This window comes from Erinaceus europaeus, chromosome 13, assembly GCF_950295315.1.
Source record: "Erinaceus europaeus chromosome 13, mEriEur2.1, whole genome shotgun sequence".
Classification (NCBI taxonomy): Eukaryota; Metazoa; Chordata; class Mammalia; order Eulipotyphla; family Erinaceidae; genus Erinaceus; species Erinaceus europaeus.
Window position 1 is genome coordinate 33,192,933 of NC_080174.1, and position 20,292 is coordinate 33,213,224.

The 20,292-nt window shown below is 38.8% G+C and overlaps 1 protein-coding gene across 2 annotated transcripts in view; it reads left to right on the plus strand.

Annotated features, from left to right (window-relative positions):
* RNGTT (RNA guanylyltransferase and 5'-phosphatase) overlaps positions 1 to 20,292 on the plus strand; it is a 301,664-nt gene that overhangs the window by 195,885 nt on the left and 85,487 nt on the right. The gene's annotated exons all lie outside the window — the stretch shown is intronic.

Below are 20,292 nucleotides of genomic sequence, written 5' to 3' on the forward strand. Positions count from 1 at the left end.
ACCCCAGCAACACCAAAATTTAAAGAAAGCTCCCTGGTATGACTGCCTTTCTCACTCCATCTTTCAGTGTCTCCTTACATCTGAGTTGTGTATAATGCTACTGGTTTTTAGTTATAGTTGGAGAAATAAAAAAATTATATTCATGCCATAGTAATAACAAGAATACATACTTTGATTTATAAAAAAATTATTTGAGAGGGCCAGGCAGTGGAGTATCTGGTTGAGCACACATATTACCATAACTAGGAACCTGGGTTTGAGCCCCTCACTGCCTGCCTACAGGGGAGAAACTTTTCAAGTGGTAAAAGATGTTTGAAGATGTCTATCATTCTCTCTCCTTATCTTCCCCTCCCCCTCAATTTCTTTGTTTTTTTCTTTTTCTCTCTCTCTCTTTTTTTTTTTTTTACCAGAGCACTGCTAAACTCTGGCTTATAGTGGTGCAGGGGATTGTTCCCCTCTCAATTTCTACCTGTCCTATCAAATAAAATTAGGGGAAAAAATGGTCAACGGCACTTAAGAATTTGTGTTGCTGGTACCAAGCCCCACCGATAATCATGAAAGAAATAAAAAATCATTAATTTTACATTGTAATTCCTCAACAGTTGCTGAACTGAATTAGAAGTGGTACATGCTTCCTCAGAAGTCTGTCTCTGTCTAAGTCCTGTGATTTAGAAAAGGAAAATGAAACTAAAATAAACATGTGCAGCATTTCTACCAAGTTAGTTTTCTGATTTATCAAGTTCTATAGTTTTTTGTGGGTATAATTTATGGTTTAGTGGGAGGGAAGATAAAATGTATTGTGTTAAGTGATGATTTCAGTCTTTCCATATCATTTCCATTGTTAACTGAAAACTTGCTCTGTTTTGTTAAATTTATGTAGATGATCATTTGTCTCTTAATTGTTTTCTTGTACTGTGGATTGTTAAATGAGCCTAGTCTTTCATTACAGAACCACAGATTATCTCTGGAGCTGGTGAACCGCTCAAAGCATCTACTCTCAGTAATAATTGGTCACTTATTTAGAGGCTGCTCCATACTCTTAAAAGATCATGGATCACAGGAGTCAAATGATAGTGTAATGCTTTTAGAGTATTCAGTTTAGATATTTAAGAGTTATTTATATAATTTTTTTTTTTTTTTTTTAGTTTGAGTAGTGATTTAAGATTTAGTTTTAATTTTCTGGGTATTTCCCATGGTCTCAGTGTCTTACCTAGTTGTTAAATTAAATAGCATCTTCATGAGTTATAAGTTATCTCCATTTTACAGATGAGAAAATTAAAAAGTATATAGTTTATAACTGATCCCATCTTAATTCAGTGAATTGAGATTAGAATTGGAACAATAGATCACTATTAGAATTCTAAATTTTTTTTTGCCACCATCTTTTGCCCAGTCCATTAGACTATGCCACTAATCATATTAAATTTTATATATCTTTCAAAATGAGAGCAAGGGGAGTAGGATTATCCAGTTAGAATTTCAGTTTCAGACATGGTCTGTAAATATCTAATTTTTCAGTCTGATGAGTCAGGAATGGTTCATTATTATCACATCCTTTTGAAACCAAAGAAAGACCCAACACTGGCCGCCAGCTATAGACCAATTTCTCTCCTCTCCGTGTGTTACAAACTCCTTGAGAGGCTGCTTCTGTCACGTATTTCTCATCTTACAGAGAAATTCCTATCACCCGCCCAAGCTGGTTTCCGCCCAGGAAGAGCTACCTGCAAACAAGCCCTGGCCCTCTCAACTTACATTGAAAATGGATTCCAGAAGAATTTAAAGACAGGTGCTGTCTTTGTTGATCTCACAGCAGCCTATGACACGGTCTGGCACCGTGGTCTCCTAGTCAAGATCTCAAGATGTCTGCCTCCATGGGTGGCCAACACTATATCGTTTCTTCTCCAAAACAGAAGATTCCGGGTGCATCTGGGTGACAAGTCTAGCAGATGGAGACCTGTCTTAAGTGGCCTCCCCCAGGGCTCTGTTCTGGCTCCTACACTATTTAATATTTACATCAATGACCTCCCAGAAACTTCTTCAAGGAAGTTCATCTACGCCGATGACATCTGCTGTGCAACTCAGGCATCCAAGTTCGACATCCTCGAGGAAACACTCACGAAAGACATGTCTCTGATATCTGATTACTGTAACAAATGGCGCCTAATCCCTAGCACTGCAAAAACGGTATCATCTGTTTTCCATCTACACCATGCCTCGGCCTTGCGTGAGCTTAATGTGCAGCTTGGCGGTACAAGAATCTGGCATGAAGCCCAGCCAGTCTATCTTGGCGTTACTCTCGATCGCACTCTATCATTTCACAAACATCTCATAAAAACTGCAGCAAAGGTGGGCGTGAGGAATAACATCATTGCAAGACTGGCCAGCTCCTCATGGGGCGCGAGCGCTTCCACACTACGATCATCATCTCTGGCATTATGCTATTCCACTGCAGAATACTGTGCCCCAGTATGGTTCCATAACCCCCATGTCCACTTGGTCGATTCCAAATTATATTCCTCCATGAGGATAATTTCTGGAACCATCCGTTCCACCCCGGTTCCATGGCTGCCAGTTCTTAGCAACATCGCCCCGCCAGATATTCGTCAGGATGCGGCATCATCTAAGTTCATTTCCCACGTCTACACTCGACCGGACCTGCCAATATACGCGGATATCTTCGCCCACCCTGTCCAAGGCTTGACGTCTCGTCACTCAATCTGGTCCCCTATGCCTACACTGAACTTCTCTGTTCCAGTCTCTTGGAAACAGAGTTGGCAGTCAGCTGAGGTAAAGAACAAACACCTCATCACAGACCCCTGCAAGCGTCAACCCGGCTTTGACCTAGCACCTCATGATTGGGCCCTCCTCAATCACTATCGAACAGGCCATGGCCGGTGCGCTGCTATGTTCCATGGCTGGGGAGCCAGAGACGACCCGAATTGCCCCTGCGGCTACAGACAGACTATCACCCACGTAGTTAATGACTGCCACCTCTCCAGATTCAAAGGAGGTCTCGAAACTTTTCAGGCTCATCCTGACGCTGTTGACTGGCTACGGAAGAAGGTCAAACGCTAAAAGAAGAAGAACCACATCCTTTTCTTATGCAGCATAATAAAATTCCATAGTACAAGACAATACTACAAAGATATTTTTTCTCAACAAGAAATATGGCAATTATGTGAAAGTTTTCTTTTTTAATTTAAGGAAAAACTAAAGAAGTATGACTTGTATAATAATCATAGGTACATGCTTGGTATTAGATATATTATTTCTGTATTATACATTGTAAATATGGAATATAAAACTTACTGAAGACTTATAGTAGGCTTACAAGCTATCAATATTACCATGTTACAGAAGATTACTATATAGAATAGTTGGCGTTTCTAAATATCAATTTTTTAAAATTTATTTTTATTTAAGAAAGGAAACATTAACAAAACCATAGGGTAGGAGGGGTACAACTCCACACAATTCCCAACACCCAATCTCCATATCCCATCCCCTTCCCTGATAGTTTTCCAATTCTCTATCCCTCTGGGAGCATGGACCCAGGGTCATTGTGGGTTGCAGAAGGTGGGAGGTCTGGCTTCTGTAATTGCTTCCCCGCTGAACATGGACGTTGACTGGTCGGTCCATACTCCCAGCCTGCCTCTCTCTTTCCCTAGTAGGGTGGGTCTCTGGGGAAGCGGAGCTCCAGGGCACATTGGTGGTGTCTTCAGTCCAGGGAAGCCTGGCCGGCATCCTGAGGGCATCTGGAACCTGGTGGCTGAAAAGATAGTTAACATACAAAGCCAAACAAATTGTTGAAGAATCATGGACCCAAAGGTTGGAATAGTGGAGAGGAAGTGTTGTGGGGGGTACACACTGCAAACTCTAGTGTACTTTTGCTTTCAGGTATGCATTTTGCACTAGTTTATGGATAAGTGTGAACATATGCTCTCTCACACAGAAGCAGGTCTATATCTAGGTTTTGGGACTTTGTTAGAAAGTGATCCATCTGGGATGGAATTAGAGAATACTATGAAAGGAAGGGTCTCACCCAAATAATGAAGCTGAAGGGTTGTCAATCCACACGTGAAGTCTCTGGACACAGTCTGAGCTGAAGCATGTTGAGGTGGCAATCGATGCATTGATTAGGTTACAATCAGCCGATGCAATATTATTTGATATGGATTGGGAGAGGCATGTGGGAAAGTGGGCCCTATCCTTAGGTTCTCGGACTGGGGGAAATATAGGCTATATAGTGGAGATGTGACGTTCCTGCTGTCTTAGGGTTCAAAAAGACAATCGATAGTTAATGTTATCATCACATTAATTGGTAATTGGGTTAACTTTGAAAAGTCCTTTTGTTAAGGTTTGCTGTACAGTACCCAGTATCTTATCTAGTGGTGCCACTGGTTGTTTCTGATCTACTTGGTCTAGGCTTTTGAGAGAGTCTGCATATCAAATCACAGCCAATATATTAAAAAGACTCAGTCTGTGTTTTAAAAATTTCAAGACATACAATTAATTTTCCCCCTCTCATTAATTAATTAGTGATTTATATAAGTACTTTAGGATTTTCTATGTATACTGTCACATGACTTATGGATGTTGAACCAGCTTTGCATTCCTGGGATGAATCTCACTTGGTCATGATGAACAATCTTTTTGATGTGCTGTTGTATCCGGTTGGCCAAGATCTTGTTTAATATTTTGGCACCCATGTTCATCAGAGATATTGGTCTGTAGTTTTCCTTTTTTGTTGTTTCCCGATCTGATTCTGGTATCAGGGTGATGTTGGCTTCATAGAAGGTGGAAGGAAGTATTCCTGTTTCTTCAATCTCATGGAATAGCTTAAGAAGTATGGGTACTAACTGTTTCCTGAAAGTTTTGTAGAATTTGTTTGTGAAGCCATCTGGTCCAGGACTTTTGTTGTTGGGGAGATTCTTAATAACGGTTTCAATTTCTTTGTCTGTGATTGGTGCATTTAGGTTTTGTAGTTCTTCTTGGCTCAGTTTTGGAAGGGCATATGTTTCTGGGAATTGTTCCATTTCTTCCGGATTCTATAGCTTGGTAGTGTGTAGTTCTTTATAGAAGTTTCGTATGATTTTCTGGATTTCTGTGGTGTCAGTTGTGATATCTCCTCCATCGTTTACAATTCTATTAATTTGAGTCTTCTCTCTTTTTTGTTTGGTGAGTCTGACTAAGGGTTTGTCAATTTTGTTTAATCTTTCAAATAACCAACATTTGGCTTCATTGATCTTTTGTATGGTTCTCTTAGTTTCAATGTTGTTTATGTCTGCTCTAATTTTAGTGATTTCTGTCCTTCTGTTTGCTTTAGGGTTCCTTTGTTCCTCTTCCTCTTAAGTCCTTGAGGTGTGCTGTAAGGTCGTTCATTTGAGCTTTTTCTTGTTCTTTAATATGTGGTTGTATGGCTATGAGTTTCTGTCTCAATACTGCTTTAGCTGTGTCCCAAATATATTGATAGGTTGTGTCTTAATTGTCATTAGTTTCCAGGAACATTTGAATTTCCTGCTTGAGTGAGTCTCTGACCCAGTGGTTCTTAAGGAGTATGTTGTTTAGTTTCCAAATTCTGTGACTTTTAATAATTGTCTGTTTGTTGTTAAATGTTAGATTTACTCCACTGTGGTCTGAGAAGATACTTGGGATGATTTCAATGCTCTTGAATTTATTGATGCTGTCTTTGTGGCCTAACATGTGGTCTATCCTTGAGTATGTTGTATGTGGATTTGAAAAGAATGTGTATTCCAGTTTTTTGGTGTGAAGGACTCTGAAAATGTCCAAGAGATCTAGTCTCTCAGTCTCTTCATTTTATTCTCTTGTATCTTTATTGGTTCTGTGCTTTGTTGATCTGTCTTAATTGTGAGAGTGGGGTATTGAAGTCTCCTACTATTATTGTATTACTATTGATGTATTTTTGAAATTCTTTCAGTAGATGCTTAATGTATTTAGATGGTCCCTCATAGGGTGCATAGATGTTAATCATTAGTAAGTCTTATTGGCTGATTGATCCTCTAATTATATAATGTCCTTGCCTATCTTTTATTACTTTATTTAATTTAAAATCTATCGTGTCTGAGATGAGAGTGGCTGTTCCTGCCTTTTTTTGTGGTCCACTAGCCTGTATGATAGTTTTCCATCCTTTCACTTTAAGTCTCTGTTTATCTTGTTGTGACAGATGGGATTCTTGCAAGCAGCATATGGTTGGGTTATGTTTTGTAATCCACCCCCCCACTCTGTGCCTATTGATGGGTGATTTTAAGCCATTGACATTTATTGATATTATGGATTTAATGTATTATAGTGCCATTGTTGAACAAATTTTTATTTGCTCTGATATATTGCAAGTATTATAGTGATGTTCTTGTTTATAAGAGGTCTTTTAGAACCTCTTTCAGGGCTGGTTTGGTGATGGTTGCCTCCTTTAACTGTTGTTTGTCTAAGAAGATTTTTATCCCTCTATCTAGTTTCAATGAAAGTCTAGCAGGATGTATTATCCTTGGTTGAAACCCTTTTTCATTCAGGGCTCAATAGATATCTTGCCTTTCTCTTTGGGCTTTTAGAGTTTGAGTGGAGAAGTCTGCTGAAAGTCTTATGGGTTTTCCCCTTTATGTGACTTTTTGTTTTTCTCTTGTAGCCTTTAGGATCCTTTCTTTATCCTTACTCCTTCTCATTGTGACTATGATGTGTCTTGGTGTCTTCAGGTCTGGGTTGATTTTGTTTGGGACTCTCTTGGCCTCTTGAATCTTAATGCCCTTTCTGTTATTCAGGTATTGGAAGTTTTCGTCTATAATTTCCTCTAGAATATTTCCTTCCCCTTCATTTCTTTCTTCCTCTGGCAGGCCAATTATACGAATGTTACTTCTTTTGAGATCATCCCATATGTCTCTGTTGTTGTTTTCAGTGTCTCTCAATCTCTTTTTGAGCTCTTTCACCTCTTTCTTAGTTTTATCTAACTCATCCTCTGTCTGACTAATTCTGTTTTCTGCTTCTTTTAGTCTGCTTTCCCTTGCCTCAGCTTCTTTCTTCATTACAGCTATTTCAGCTTTCAGTTCTCTAATTGCCTCAAGATAATCAGTATTTTCCTTGGGGGTCTCAACTGTTGTTTCCCTAATACTGCCATTCCTTTCCTCCAATGTTGTTTTCATTTCTGTGATTAATAAGTTTATTATTGCTTGCATACTTTTCTTATCTATGGTTACTTCTGGTTGATTTATAGTTTCTTCTGGGCTCTTGTCTTCATTCATTGTAGCAGTTTTAGTTGTTCTTGATCTACCCATTTTTTTGATTTATGTGTTTCTTATTGTTATGTTCTGTTGTTCCTCAGTTGTTGTTTTTTGAGTACAAGCAACACTGTACAAAATACCTTTATGACAAATGCAATCACCCACCTCAGAAATTACAATAGCAACAGAAGTAAGGATTGAAGCAGTTTAATCATTGCCAGTTAGCCAAACAATGTCTCCAGTCTGTGATAAAATAGCAACCAAGTCCAAGTGAAGAAGAAAGAGAAAGGAAAAAAGGGATAGCAAGAATAGATAATTATGCAAATCTACTATCCACTATATATTCTAGGGGTTGCAAGAGGTGAGAGGGAAGTAGAGCAGAGATACACACATAGAGTCCACTCTGAGTCAGATTTCTTACCCAAAATAGTTCACAAATGAATGTCAGTGAATTCAGAATGCCAAAGAAGGAAGGAAGAAAGGAAGACAAGATAAAAAAAAAGAGAGAGAAACGAAAGAAAAAAGAAAAAAAGATAAGAAAAAGAGCTGTAATAAAAGAACAGTGAAAGGGAAGTTTTTAAATTTTGTTAATTTATTTTTTATTTTATCTTTTAAATTAACTAGGAGTAGGGAGAAGAGGAGAGTGGGTAGAGGAGGTAGCAGTAGTGAAACAAGTTCGTCTCACAGTGGATAATACTCCCAGTCCCCTACCAATTTAAAATACCCTAAGAGTTAATTCTGGTCAACCTAAAGGAGGGGGGGAAATAGATATGCCTTTATATAATATTAAGAATAAAATAGAGCAGGGTAAATAACCTGTCCCAGATTGCCTCAAGCCTCCTGAGGAGAGGCAGCTGATTGTTAAGAAAGTAAAACAAATAAAAAAAAAAAACGGAAAAAAAAAACACCTCAGGAATAGCAAGACTAGACAGTTATGCAAATTTACTATCCACTGTATATTCTAGGGGTAGCTAGAGGAGAAAGGGAAGTAGAACAGAGATAGGCACAGAGAGAGTCCACTCTGAGTCAGATTTCTTCCCCAAAATTATTCCCAAACGTGTATCAGTGAATTCAGAAAGCCGAAGCAGGAAGGAAGGCTGACAAGAATGAGAAAAAGAAGAAAAAAAAGATAAGAAATAGAACAGGAATAAAAGAGTAGTGAAAGGAAAGATTTATTTATTTATTTATTATTTAATTAGCTAGATGGGAGGGTGAGATTGGGAAGTGGGGGTAGGAAGAGTGAAATAAGTTACTTTAGCAGTGGATAAGACATTCAGTCCCCTAGCAATGGAAAATACAGTAAGAGTTAGTTCTCGTCAACCTGAAGGAGAGGGGGAAAGGGGTACGCGTTTATCCAGTATTGACAATAAAATAGAACAGAGTAAAAAACCTGTCCTGTCTTCAGCTTGGATGGCTCCAGATTGCTTCAGGCCCCCTGAGCAGAGGCAGCTGATTGTTGAGAAAATAAAGCAAAAAAAAAAAAAAAAAAACTCTGGCAGACCTGGCAGTCTTCCCTGTCTCAATAAGGCTCTGCCAGGGATTTCAGAAAGGAATAGAATTAGAATGAATGACACCCCCTGGTGGGACAGGAATCTTGGTAAAGAAAGAAGCTCAGAAGGGGAGCCTGCTAGGAGCAGATTTCTGGCACCCAGGGACTGGTTATGGGGTGGGGGTGGGGTCAGGGGTTCACTTTAGGAATAGTAATTAAAAAATGTTTTTTTCCCTTCTTTTTACTTTATTTTCTAACCCAAATTGAGTTATAGTCACCTCCCTGTTGTCACCGCTAGGACCCCTTATTGATTGTCCTGCTAAAGGCAAAAAATCCTACCGTTTCCTGTAGATGTTGTTGGAGCTCAAGCCACTAGCAGCTTCTCATTCCACCATCTTCTGGAATCCTTCCTTAATATCAGTTCTATAATTCAAACAGAATTTTGGACACTATTAATAGTTTAGGTTTATTTCTATGCAATGCCAAATACTGAAAGATTAAAAGATCGTTTCTACAGATTAATCAAGAGCACAATTAGATTTTCTATTTATTAAAATTAAATGAGGTAGGAAACTAGTAAAGTGCATTATCTCTCAAGAAGCTCATGTTGTTGCTGAAAAGGAGTCCCAGTTCCATTCAAGAAAATACAGGTTCATTAGTAATAGCTAGGTTTTTACTTTAAGCCAAAAAAAAATTTTACTGAGATTATTCATTAACTTTCAAAAAAATTACCATGACATATATTTCTTAGACTATACTTTTGAATGTCTAGAAAACTATTTTTTTCCTATGCAAAGAGAAAGCATATCATTTTTCTTTAAAAAATTCACTTAATGATGTTATTTGTTGTCTTTCTAAGGTCTTTATATAATAGGATGGTATAAACTGTGGTATACTTACTATTCATGGAAATTTGTCCTTTCAGAGACCATTTCTGTACAGACCAGTACAAGTAGTCATAAACAAATTGTACTTCATTATTTAGATATTAATGGTTGCAAGGCAAGATTTAAATGAGTTTTAAATACTCTTTGAAAAGGATATAGACAGTTAAAATTCTTTATCTAATAAAATGTTCTTTCAGATAGAAACAGGTTAGGGGTATGGATTGACCTGTCAACGCAAATGTTCAGCGGAGAATTAGTTACAGAAGCCAGACCTCCCACCTTCTGCACCCCATAAAGAGAGAGGAGGGAAGACAGAGAAGGCTAGAGAAAGAGAGACACCTACAGACCTGCTTCACCGCTTGTGAAGCGACTACCCTGCAGGTGGGGAGCCAGGGACTTGAACCGGGATCCTTATGCTGGTTCTTGAACTTTGTACCACCTGCGCTTAACCCGCTGCGCTACCACCTGACTCCCCTTATTCTATTCTTAAGGTCATGTTTTTCCTTAAGAATTTACCTGTGATTTTAGATGAACAAAGGCAGTAGTAGTATTAGTCTTTAGACCACATATAACGTGTGTTTAAAGATATATGACTAGTAATTTGTTTATTATAGAAAGTATATTTATTGGGTTGTTAGAAAAGTTATGACACTTTTTTATGTGTTTGTCTGTTTATTTATTTATGTATTATTTTTGCCTCCAGGGTTATCACTGGGGCTTGTTGTAATCAAAGCCATAGCTGCTGGTGGCCATTTTTTCCCTCCACTTTATTTGATAGGACAGATAGAAATTGAAAAGGATGTTGGGAGGTAGAGACTTAGAAAGATAGACATTTCCAGACTTGCTCTACCAGTTTTGAGGCATCCATGCTGCTAGTGTGGAGTATGGGCTTGAACCTTGAACCTTGAACTTGTGCAGGTTGTTTTACGTAGTGTGTGCTTAACTGGGTATGCCACCTCCTGGCCCTTCTGTTTTTCTATGTGAAAATGTGTATGACTCTTTTTTTACTGAGGGTCTTTATCATCTAAAGCTACTGTAACAAATATCAGAAAAATACTAGGTGCCTCAAATATTTATTTTTAAACTTTCAGAGGCTGCAAATTTGTACCAGCAAAGATTTTTTGGTGAAGGCCTTCTTCGTAGTTAAGGTGCTAACATGGAAGTCTAAGAGAGAGGGGAGAGGGACAGAGACTGCTCAGATCTCTTCCTTTTTATACTAAGACAGTTAATCCCATCGTCAGGGCCATAACTAATCTCATAATTATTTTCCAAGTATCCTCATCTCTAAATCACTTCACATTGGACATTAGAGTTTCAGTATACGATTGGGGGTGGGGTGTTGACATATACATTGAACTCATAACAAATAAAAGTCTTTCAAAAAATTACTAAACACATGCAAACAATATGCTTAATAATTATGTGTAGGTGTGATAATAAAATAACATATATTTTGAATGTGTGCATGTAGATTTCAAGAAGAAATGGAGATACCTGAATTACACAATTACCTGTTGGATTAAAATTCAATAAAAATGAGATTAGGTTAGAATTTTTCTTTCAGAGTAGTTATGACATTTGGACTTGAGATGACTACTTATTATCTGTCATCTTAATCTCCTTATGTCCCAAAGTAGTGGCTAGTGATAGGTTCTGATTTATGGGTATACTCTCCCCTGGTTTCTTAGGCACTTTACTCAGGGACAGGAAATGTAACAGCAGTTTCTGTCTGCTTTTGCTTATAGTGGGCAGAGCATTGTGGCTAGCTTAAAACGAGTGCAGCCAGGGAGGTGGCATAGTGAATGAGACTGAACTCTTGGCCAAGAGGTTCCAAGGTCAAGCCTTGGCATTACATGCGCCAATGTGATGCTCTGTTCCTTTCTCTCTCTCTCTCTCTCTCTCCCCCCCCTTCTCTCATCAATAAATTAACTTTTTTAAGACCGAGTTGTGCTTTGAGAATAAAATATACATCACGTTTTGAAAAGTTAGTCCAAAACCAAGTAATATATCTCTAAATTTTGATAGTCTCATGTTAGAATGACACTATTAAAATATTTTTGTTGTCCTTTTTATTTTTACTTTTTGTATTATCTTTATTGATTTACTGGGTAGAAACATCCAGAAATTGAGAGGAGAAAGGGAGATAGAGAAGGAGAGAAACAAGAGACCTACAGACCTGCTTCACCACTTGCAAAGCTTTCCCCCTGCAGGTAGGGACTGGGGGCTCCAACCCAGGTCCTTGTGCACTGTAACGTGTGCTCAGCCAGGTGCGCCAGCCCCCCTTTTATTGTTTTTAATGCCTACTCTTATAGCATTGGAAAGGAAATGTGGTATATTTGTATATGACATTAATCTATATGATCTTAAATTTTTCATATACACGTGAATATATATACTACCACTAACGTTTAATTTTTACCCTAAAAACTGTTTAGATATTGTCTCTTAGCCTTATATTTATGGGTTTCTTTCAACTTTAGTTCAGCATGAAAGCTACATGGTATATAAGATATTATTTCTTAATTTCTGTAATATTTTCAGATAAATATTTATAAACTAGGAGTTTATCTTTTGCTTGAAGAAGTCACAAAAATTGGCTGTTCATTACTAACTGAATTTGAATACTGCAATACTACATTTATTGGTGTTTTTATTTTATGAGATAGGCCAGATCACCAATGGATCATGCGATCAAACATTCACTCTATCCACTGAACTGCCTATCTCTCTCTCTTCCCCAGTACCCATTATGTGTTTTCTTTATATATATATATATATATATTATTTATTTATTATTGGATAGAGACAGAGAGAAATTGAAAGGGATGGGGAAGATAGAGAAGGAGAGAGACAAAGAGACACCTGCAGCCCTGCTTTACCTGGGAAAAGATTTCTGTCAGAGGCTCTCTGAATTAGAAAAAGTGTTATAAGAATTGACCTAGTTTGTAGCCCCGTATTTTAAAGTACTGTCCACATATCTTTTGAGAACTGTTCCTACCCACTTCTATCTCTAAAAGAATAAAACTCTTAAGGCTTCTGCTTGTTGTAAATCTGTCAAGCTTTACCCCTGCAGGTGGGGAGCAGGGGCTTGAGCCTGGGTCCTTGAACACTGTAATGTGTGCCCTTAACCAGGTATGCCACCACCTGGCCCCTCTGAACTCTCTATTATACATTTTGAAGAAGTGAAAACAGTAACCTAGTCCTTTTTTGGACTCCCCTTTATTCAGAGGAAAACTTACATCATCTACTTGTTAAGTCTCAAAGTTAGAGTTTACACCAAAACTGCTTCAGGGAAAATGGGAGAAACTGCATAAATTGCATTTTTAATAAATTTATAAAACAGAAGAAAAATTGACTTCCAGAGTACTTCCCAAACTGGCAAGAATTCAGTGAAGCCTGAGTAAAATATTACTAAGAGGAGTCAAAGTGGTGACAGACTTCAGCAATCACCAGCAACTAATAGATTGATTACTTTAGAGGTTGAACACCAGCCCTTATGTGCTGGAACTGGAGTCACCAAGCCTAGAGCTGAGAATTCTTTAATTTTTTTTTTTTTTACTGTATTTATTGGATAAAGACAGCCAGAAATTGAGAGGAGGGGAGATAGAGAGATAGCTGTAACCCTGCTTCACCACTCATGAAACTTTCCCTCTGCAGGTGGGAACTGTGGGCTTAAACCCGGGTCCTTGCATATTCTAATGTGTACTCAACCAGGTGTGTTACCACGTGGCCCTGATAATTCTTTATAAGCATTTGATGGCAGGGCACGGAGAAGGAGGACAGTGAAAGAGAAATATGAGGAAAAGGACAAGTAGTAGATCTCAGTATGCAAGCAAAGATGCACATTCTGATGTTAGGATTTATCAGATAAAACAGGATGTTTAGCCTTGTGCGGGCCATCAGGTAACAAACAGCAAGTGGGGACAGTGCTGTGTATAGAGGCCTCTGTAGGGATGCATAAGAAGAAGTTGAAAGAAATGGAAGGGAGGGGAGTTGGGCAGTAGTGCAGCGGGTTAAGCACAGGTGGCACAAAGCACAAGGACCGGCGTAAGGATCCCAGTTCGACCCCTGGTTCCCCACCTGCAGGGCAGTCACTTCACAGACAGTGAAGCAGGTCTGCAGATGTCTTTCTCTCTCCCTCTCTGTCTGCCCCTTCTCTCTCCATTTCTCTCTGTCCTATCCAACAACGACGACAAGGGCAACAAAACGGAACAAATAAATATTTTTAAAAATTAAAAAAAAACGGAAATGGAAGGGAGGCTCCTGGAATGCACAGTCCAAATGGCTGCTTTCTTCCATCAACCTCTTCAATCAACCGATCCGGGAAAATCTAAACTCTTTAGCCTAAATTACAAAGTTTTGGCTTGGCATCAATTAAAATATATTGTTGAGGAGAAGAAAGATAATGGGAAATAGAAACAAACCTTTTCCAGATGAAGTTTTACCTAGTGAACTCTTGGTACCTAAGTCCATTAGTCCTTCTGTGCTCTCAACTCACTATATTGAATTATTTGCTTTTTTGGATTCTTCCACTAGAGAATAATATTCTTCAGGGTAGTATCTATTGATTCACCTAGAGTCTTGGAGACTTTTTATACTTTGGAGGGGATATATCATTTGTAATACTTTGGGAAAGTATTGCTGTCAAAGGTTCGCTGAATTAGGAAAAGTGCTATTAGCTAAGAATTGACCTAGTTTGTAGCCCCATATTTTAAAGTACTGTCCATCTATTGAGAACTGTTCCTACCTATTTCTGTCTCTGAAAGACTAAAACCCTTAAGACTTCTGCTCGTTCTAAATCTGTGAAGAACTCATTGTAATACAGAATGAAATTATCTTTTATAGAGCTGATTCTTCCCTGAAATATAATTTATTCCTTTCTTGCACAGCCAATCACCACCTTAATAAAGTACAGGGAGTGCAGGTATAAGGTGGATCTATAGTATCTTCTGTGTTCTGATGCCAGGTATAATTATTGGTTTTTTGGGGTTTTTTTTCCCCCTCTTAGTTATGACTACATAATGGTTGTTGTTTCTGTGCTTTTTGGTGTAGCCCATTCTTACAGGGACAAGATGTTATCTTTGTTGACTTGATTAGTATTTCTCTGACATTCATGAATTTTGAGCTTTTTGTTGTTGGTTTTTTTTTCATTATTTCCTACCATCTGAGCGTCTTAGTTGGAGAAGTGTCTGGTTCTTTCCTCCTTTGTTTGTTTGTTTATTTATTTTTGCCTCCCGGTTTATCTCTGCCTGCATTACAAATCCACTGCTCCTGGTGACCATCTTTTTCCATTGTTGTTGCTGCTGCTGTTGTTGGATGGGACAGAAAGAAATTGAGAGGGGTGGGGGGAGCCAGAGAGGGAGAGAGAAAGAAACTTGGAGACCTGCTTTGCTACTTGTGAGGTGACCCTCTTACAGGTGGGGATTTCCCCCATTTTTTAATAGTGAGTTTTGTTCTTACTGTCTGTTAAGTGTCTTTCTTCATTGATGCAATGAACATTATTATTTTTTAAACTTTTAAAAAATTATTTTCTCTTTTGTTGCCCTTGTTTTATTTTTGTTGTTGATGTCATCATTGTTGGATAGGACAGAGAGAAATGGAGAGAAGAGGGGAAAAACAGAGGTGGAGAGAAAGACAGACACCTGCAGACCTGCTTCACTGCCTGTGAGGCGACTCCCCTGCAAGTGGGGAGCCAGGGCTCAAACTGGGATCCTTAAGCTGTTCCTTGCGTTTCACTCGAAGACATGCAGCTTAACCCGCTGAGCTACCAATCGACACCCTTCCCCCCCTTTTTTACATCCCTCCCTTTTGGCTGGATTATGGTTTTTCAATTCTCTCATTTTATTTCTGCAAAAGTTATAGAGGAAAGAAAAGTTAAAATGTTAAGTATCCCTATAAAGAATGATATGCCATATTATTTCTGATCTGTTGATACAGACTTACATGTCCATTTCTTTTTTAGTACTTATTTATTTATTCCCTTTTGTTGCCCTTGTTATTTTATTGTTGTAGTTACTATTGTTGTCGCTGTTGGATAGGACAGAGAGAAATGGAGAGAGGAGGAGGAAGACAGAGAGGGGGAGAGAAAGATAGACATTTGCAGACCTGCTTTACAACTTGTGAAGTGACTCCCCTGCAGGTGGGGAGCAGGGGGCTCAAACCGGGCTCCTTAAGCCGGTCCCTGTGCTTAACCCACTATGCTGCTGCCGACTCTCACATGTACTTCTTTTTTTATTTTTTTATTTTTTATTTAAGAAAGGATTAATGAACAAAAACATAAGGTAGGAGGGGTACAACTCCACACAATTCCCACCACCCAAGCTCCATAACCCACCCCCTCCCATGATAGCTTTCCCATTCTCTAGCCCTCTGGGAGCATGGACCCATGGTCATTGAGGGTTGCAGAAGGTAGAAGGTCTGGCTTTTGTAATTGCTTCCCCGCTGAACATGGGCGTTGACTGGTCGGTCCATACTCCCAGTCTGCCTCTCTCTTTCCCTAGTAAGGTGTGTCTCTGGGGAAGCAGAGCTCCAGGACACATTGGTGAGGTCTTCAATCCAGGGAAGCCTGGCCAGCATCCTGGTGGCATCTGGAACCTGGTGATTGAAAAGAGAGTTAACATACGAAGCCAAACAATTTGTTGAGCAATCATGGATCCCAAGCTTGGAATAGTGGATAGGAAGTGTTAGGGAGGTACTCACTGCAAACTCTAATATACTGCTTTCAGGTACATATTTTGCAGTAGTTTATGGATACGTGTGAACATAAGCTCTCTCTCACAGAAACTAGTGTATATCTAGGTTATGGGACTTTGTTAGAAAGTGAACTACCTGAGATGAAATTAGACTGTACTATAAAAGGAAAGGTCTCACCCGAGTAATGAAGCCGAAGGGTTGTCATACCACATGTGAAGTTTCGGGACACAGTCTGAGGTGAAGCATGTTGAGGTGGCAATCGTTGCGTTGGTTAGGTTGTGATCGGCGGATGCAATATTATTTGGTTCAGATTGGGAGACGCATATGGGAAAGTGGGCCCTGACCAAGGGTTCCAGGATTGGGGGAAGTAGGGGCTCTATAGTGGAGATGTGAGGTTCCTGCTGTCTTAGGGTTCAAAAAGACAATCGATAGTTAATGTTATCATCACATTATTTGGTAATTGGGTTAACTTTGAAAAGTCCTTTTGTTATGGTTTGCTGTACAGTATCCAGTATCTTGTATATAGCTGTGCTATTGGATGCTTCTAATCTACTTGGTCTAGGCTTTTGAGAGAGTCCGCATATCAAATACACAGCCTATATATTAAAAAGATTCAGTTTGTGTTTCGAAAAACTTTGAGACATATAACTGATTTTCCTCCTCTCATATTAATTAACTACTGATTTAAGTCTACATTTTGCTAGGAGTGTACATAAACACCATTCCCACCACCAAAAGACTGTGACCCATCCCTCCCACCCACTCCCGCCCCCCACTAGCCCAGGAAGCTGCATGTCTACCCCTCACGACAGGGTTTTTACTTTGGTGCCCTACTTACAATTTGATCAGGTCCTGCTTTTAGTTTCTCTTTCAGATCTTCTTACTCAACTTCTGTTGATGAGTGGGATCATCCCATACTCATCTTTATCTTTCTGACTTAGTTCACTTAACATAATTCCTTCTAGCTCTGTCCAAGATGGCTCAGAGAAGGTGGGTTCATTGTTCTTGATAGCTGCATAGTATTCCATTGTGTATATATATACCACAGCTTTCTCAGTCACTCATCTGTTGTTGGGCACCAGGGTTGCTTCCAGGTTTTAGCTATTATGAATTGTGCTGCTATAAACATAGGAGTACACACCTCTTTTTGGTTGGGTGTTATGGAGTCTTTGGGGTATAACCCCAGGAGAGGAATTACTAGATCATATGGAAGGTCCATGTCTAGCCTTCTGAGAGTTTTCCAGACTGCTCTCCACAGAGGCTGTACCAATTTACATTCCCACCAGCAATGTAAAAGGGTTCCTCTGTCCCCACAACCTCTCCAGAATTTGTTGCTGCTGTCCTTTTTGATGTATGCCATTCTGACAGGAGTGAGGTGGTATCTTAGTGTTGTCTTAATTTGCATTTCTCTGACAATCAGTGACCTAGAGCAGTTTTTCATGTTTGTTAGCCTTTTGGATCTCCTCTGAGGTGAATGTTTTGTTCATATCCTCTGCCCATTTTTGGATGGGGTCATTTGCTTTTTTGGTGCTAAGTATGCTGAGCTCTTTATATATTTTGGTAATTAGTTTCTTGTCTGATGTCTGGCATGTTAAGATCTTCTCCCATTCTGTGAGGGGTCTCTCTGTTTGTTTAATAGTTTCTTTGGATGTGCAGAATCTTTTCAATTTGATGTAGTCCCATTGGTTTGTTTCTGCTTTAGTCTTCCTTGCAATTGGGTTTGATTAATCAAAGATGTCCTTGAGGTGTAGGTGGGAAAGTGTTTTACCAATGTTTTCCTCTAAGTACTTGATTGTTTCTGGTCTGACATCTAGGTCTTTGATCCATTTGGAGTTGATTTTTGTTTCTGGTGAGATAAAGTGGTTCAGTTTCATTCTTCTGCATGTTTCAACCCAGTTTTCCCAGCACCATTTATTGAAGAGAGCCTCCTTTTTCCATTTAATCCTTTGGGCCCCCTTATCAAAGATTAGATGCCCATAGGTGTTGGGATTTACTTCTGGGCTTTCAATTCTGTTCCACTGGTCTGTGTGCCTATTTTTGTTCCAGTACCATGCTGTTTTGATGATGATGGCTTTATAATATAGTTTAAGGTCTGGAAGTGTGATGCCTCCATTTCTGTTTCTTTTCCTTAAGATGGTTTTGGCAATTCTAGGTGTTTTCAGGTTCCAGATAAATGATTGTAGTGTTTGTTCTATTCTCTTAAAGAAGCTTGGTGGAATTTTGATGGTTATTGCATTAAATTTGTATATGGCTCTGGGGAGAATATTCATTTTGATGATGTTTATTCTTCCAATCCATGAGCATGGGATATCTTTCCATTTCTTGGTATCAGTTTCTATTTCCTTGAGTAGCGACTCATAGTTTTCAGCATACAAGTCTTTCACTTCTTTGGTCAACTTTATTCCTAGGTATTTGATTGATTTTGCTGAAACAGTAAGTGGGAGTGATTTCTGGATATCTTCTTCTTCTTCAGATTTAGTGTTTGCATAAAGAAATGCCACTGATTTTTGTACATTAATTTTGTAGCCTGATACCTTGCTATATTGCCTAATAACTTCCAGTAATTTTATACTGGATTCTTTAGGTCTTTCTATGTATACTATCATATCATCTGCAAATAGTGAGAGCTTGACTTCTTCCCTTCCAATCTGTATTCCTTTTATTTCTTTCTCCTGCCTGATTGCTATGGCAAGAACTCCCAATACTATGTTGAAGAGTAACGGTGACAGTGGACAGCCCTGTCTAGTCCCCGATCTGAGGGGGAATGCTTTCAGCTACTGTCCATTGAGTATGATGTTGGCTGTAGGTTTGCTATATATAGACTCCACTATCTTGAGGAATTTCCCATCTATTCCCATTTTTTGTAGAGTTTTGAGCATGAATGGGTGTTGGATTTTGTCAAAGGCTTTCTCTGCATCTATTGAGATAATCATGTGGTTTTTGGCTTTGCTTTTATTGATGTGGTGAATGACATTGATTGACTTACGGATGTTGAACCAGCCTTGCATTCCTGGGATGAATCCCATGTGGTCATGATGAACAATCTTTTTGATGTGTTGCTGTATCCGGTTGGCCAAGATCTTGTTTAATATTTTGGCATCTATGTTCATCAGAGATAGTGGTCTGTAGTTTTCCTTTTTTGTTCTGTTCCTATCAGCTTCTGGTATCAGGGTGATGTTGTCTTCATAGAAGGTGGAAGGAAGTATTCCTGTTTCTTCAATCTTATGGAATAGCTTAAGAACTATGGGTATTAACTGTTTCCTGAATGTTTTGTAGAATTTGTTTGTGAAGCCATCTGGTTCAGGACTTTTGTTGTTGGGGAGATTCTTAATAACGGTTTCAATTTCTTTGTCTGTGATTGGTGCATTTAGGTTTTGTAGTTCTTCTTGGTTCAGTTTTTGAAGTACATAGGTTTCTAGAAATTGTTCCATTTCTTCCAGATTCTCTAGCTTGGTGGCATATAGTTCTTTATAGAAGTTTCGCAGGATTCTCTGGATTTCTGTGGTGTCAGTTGTGATATCTCCTCCATCGTTTACAATTCTATTAATTTGAGTCTTCTCTCTTTTTTGTATGGTGAGTCTGGCTAGGGGTTTGTTAATTTTGTTTAATCTTTCAAAGAACCAACATTTGGCTTCATTGATCTTTTGTATGGTTCTCTTATTTTCGATGTTGTTTATTTTTGCTCTAACTTTAGTGATTTCTGTCCTTCTGGTAGCTTTAGGGTTCCTTTGTTCCTCTTCCTCTAAGTCTTTGAGGTGTGCAGTTAGGTCGTTCATTTGAGCTTCTTCTTGGTGTTTAATATGTGATTGTATGGCTATAAGTTTCCCTCTCAGTACTGCTTTAGCTGTGTCCCAAATATTTTGATAGGTTGTGTCTTCATTTTCATTAGTTTCCAGGAACATTTGAATTTCCTGCTTGAGTGAATCTCTGACCCAGTGGTTCTTAAGGAGTATGTTGTTTAGTTTCCAAATTCTGTGACTTTTAATAATTG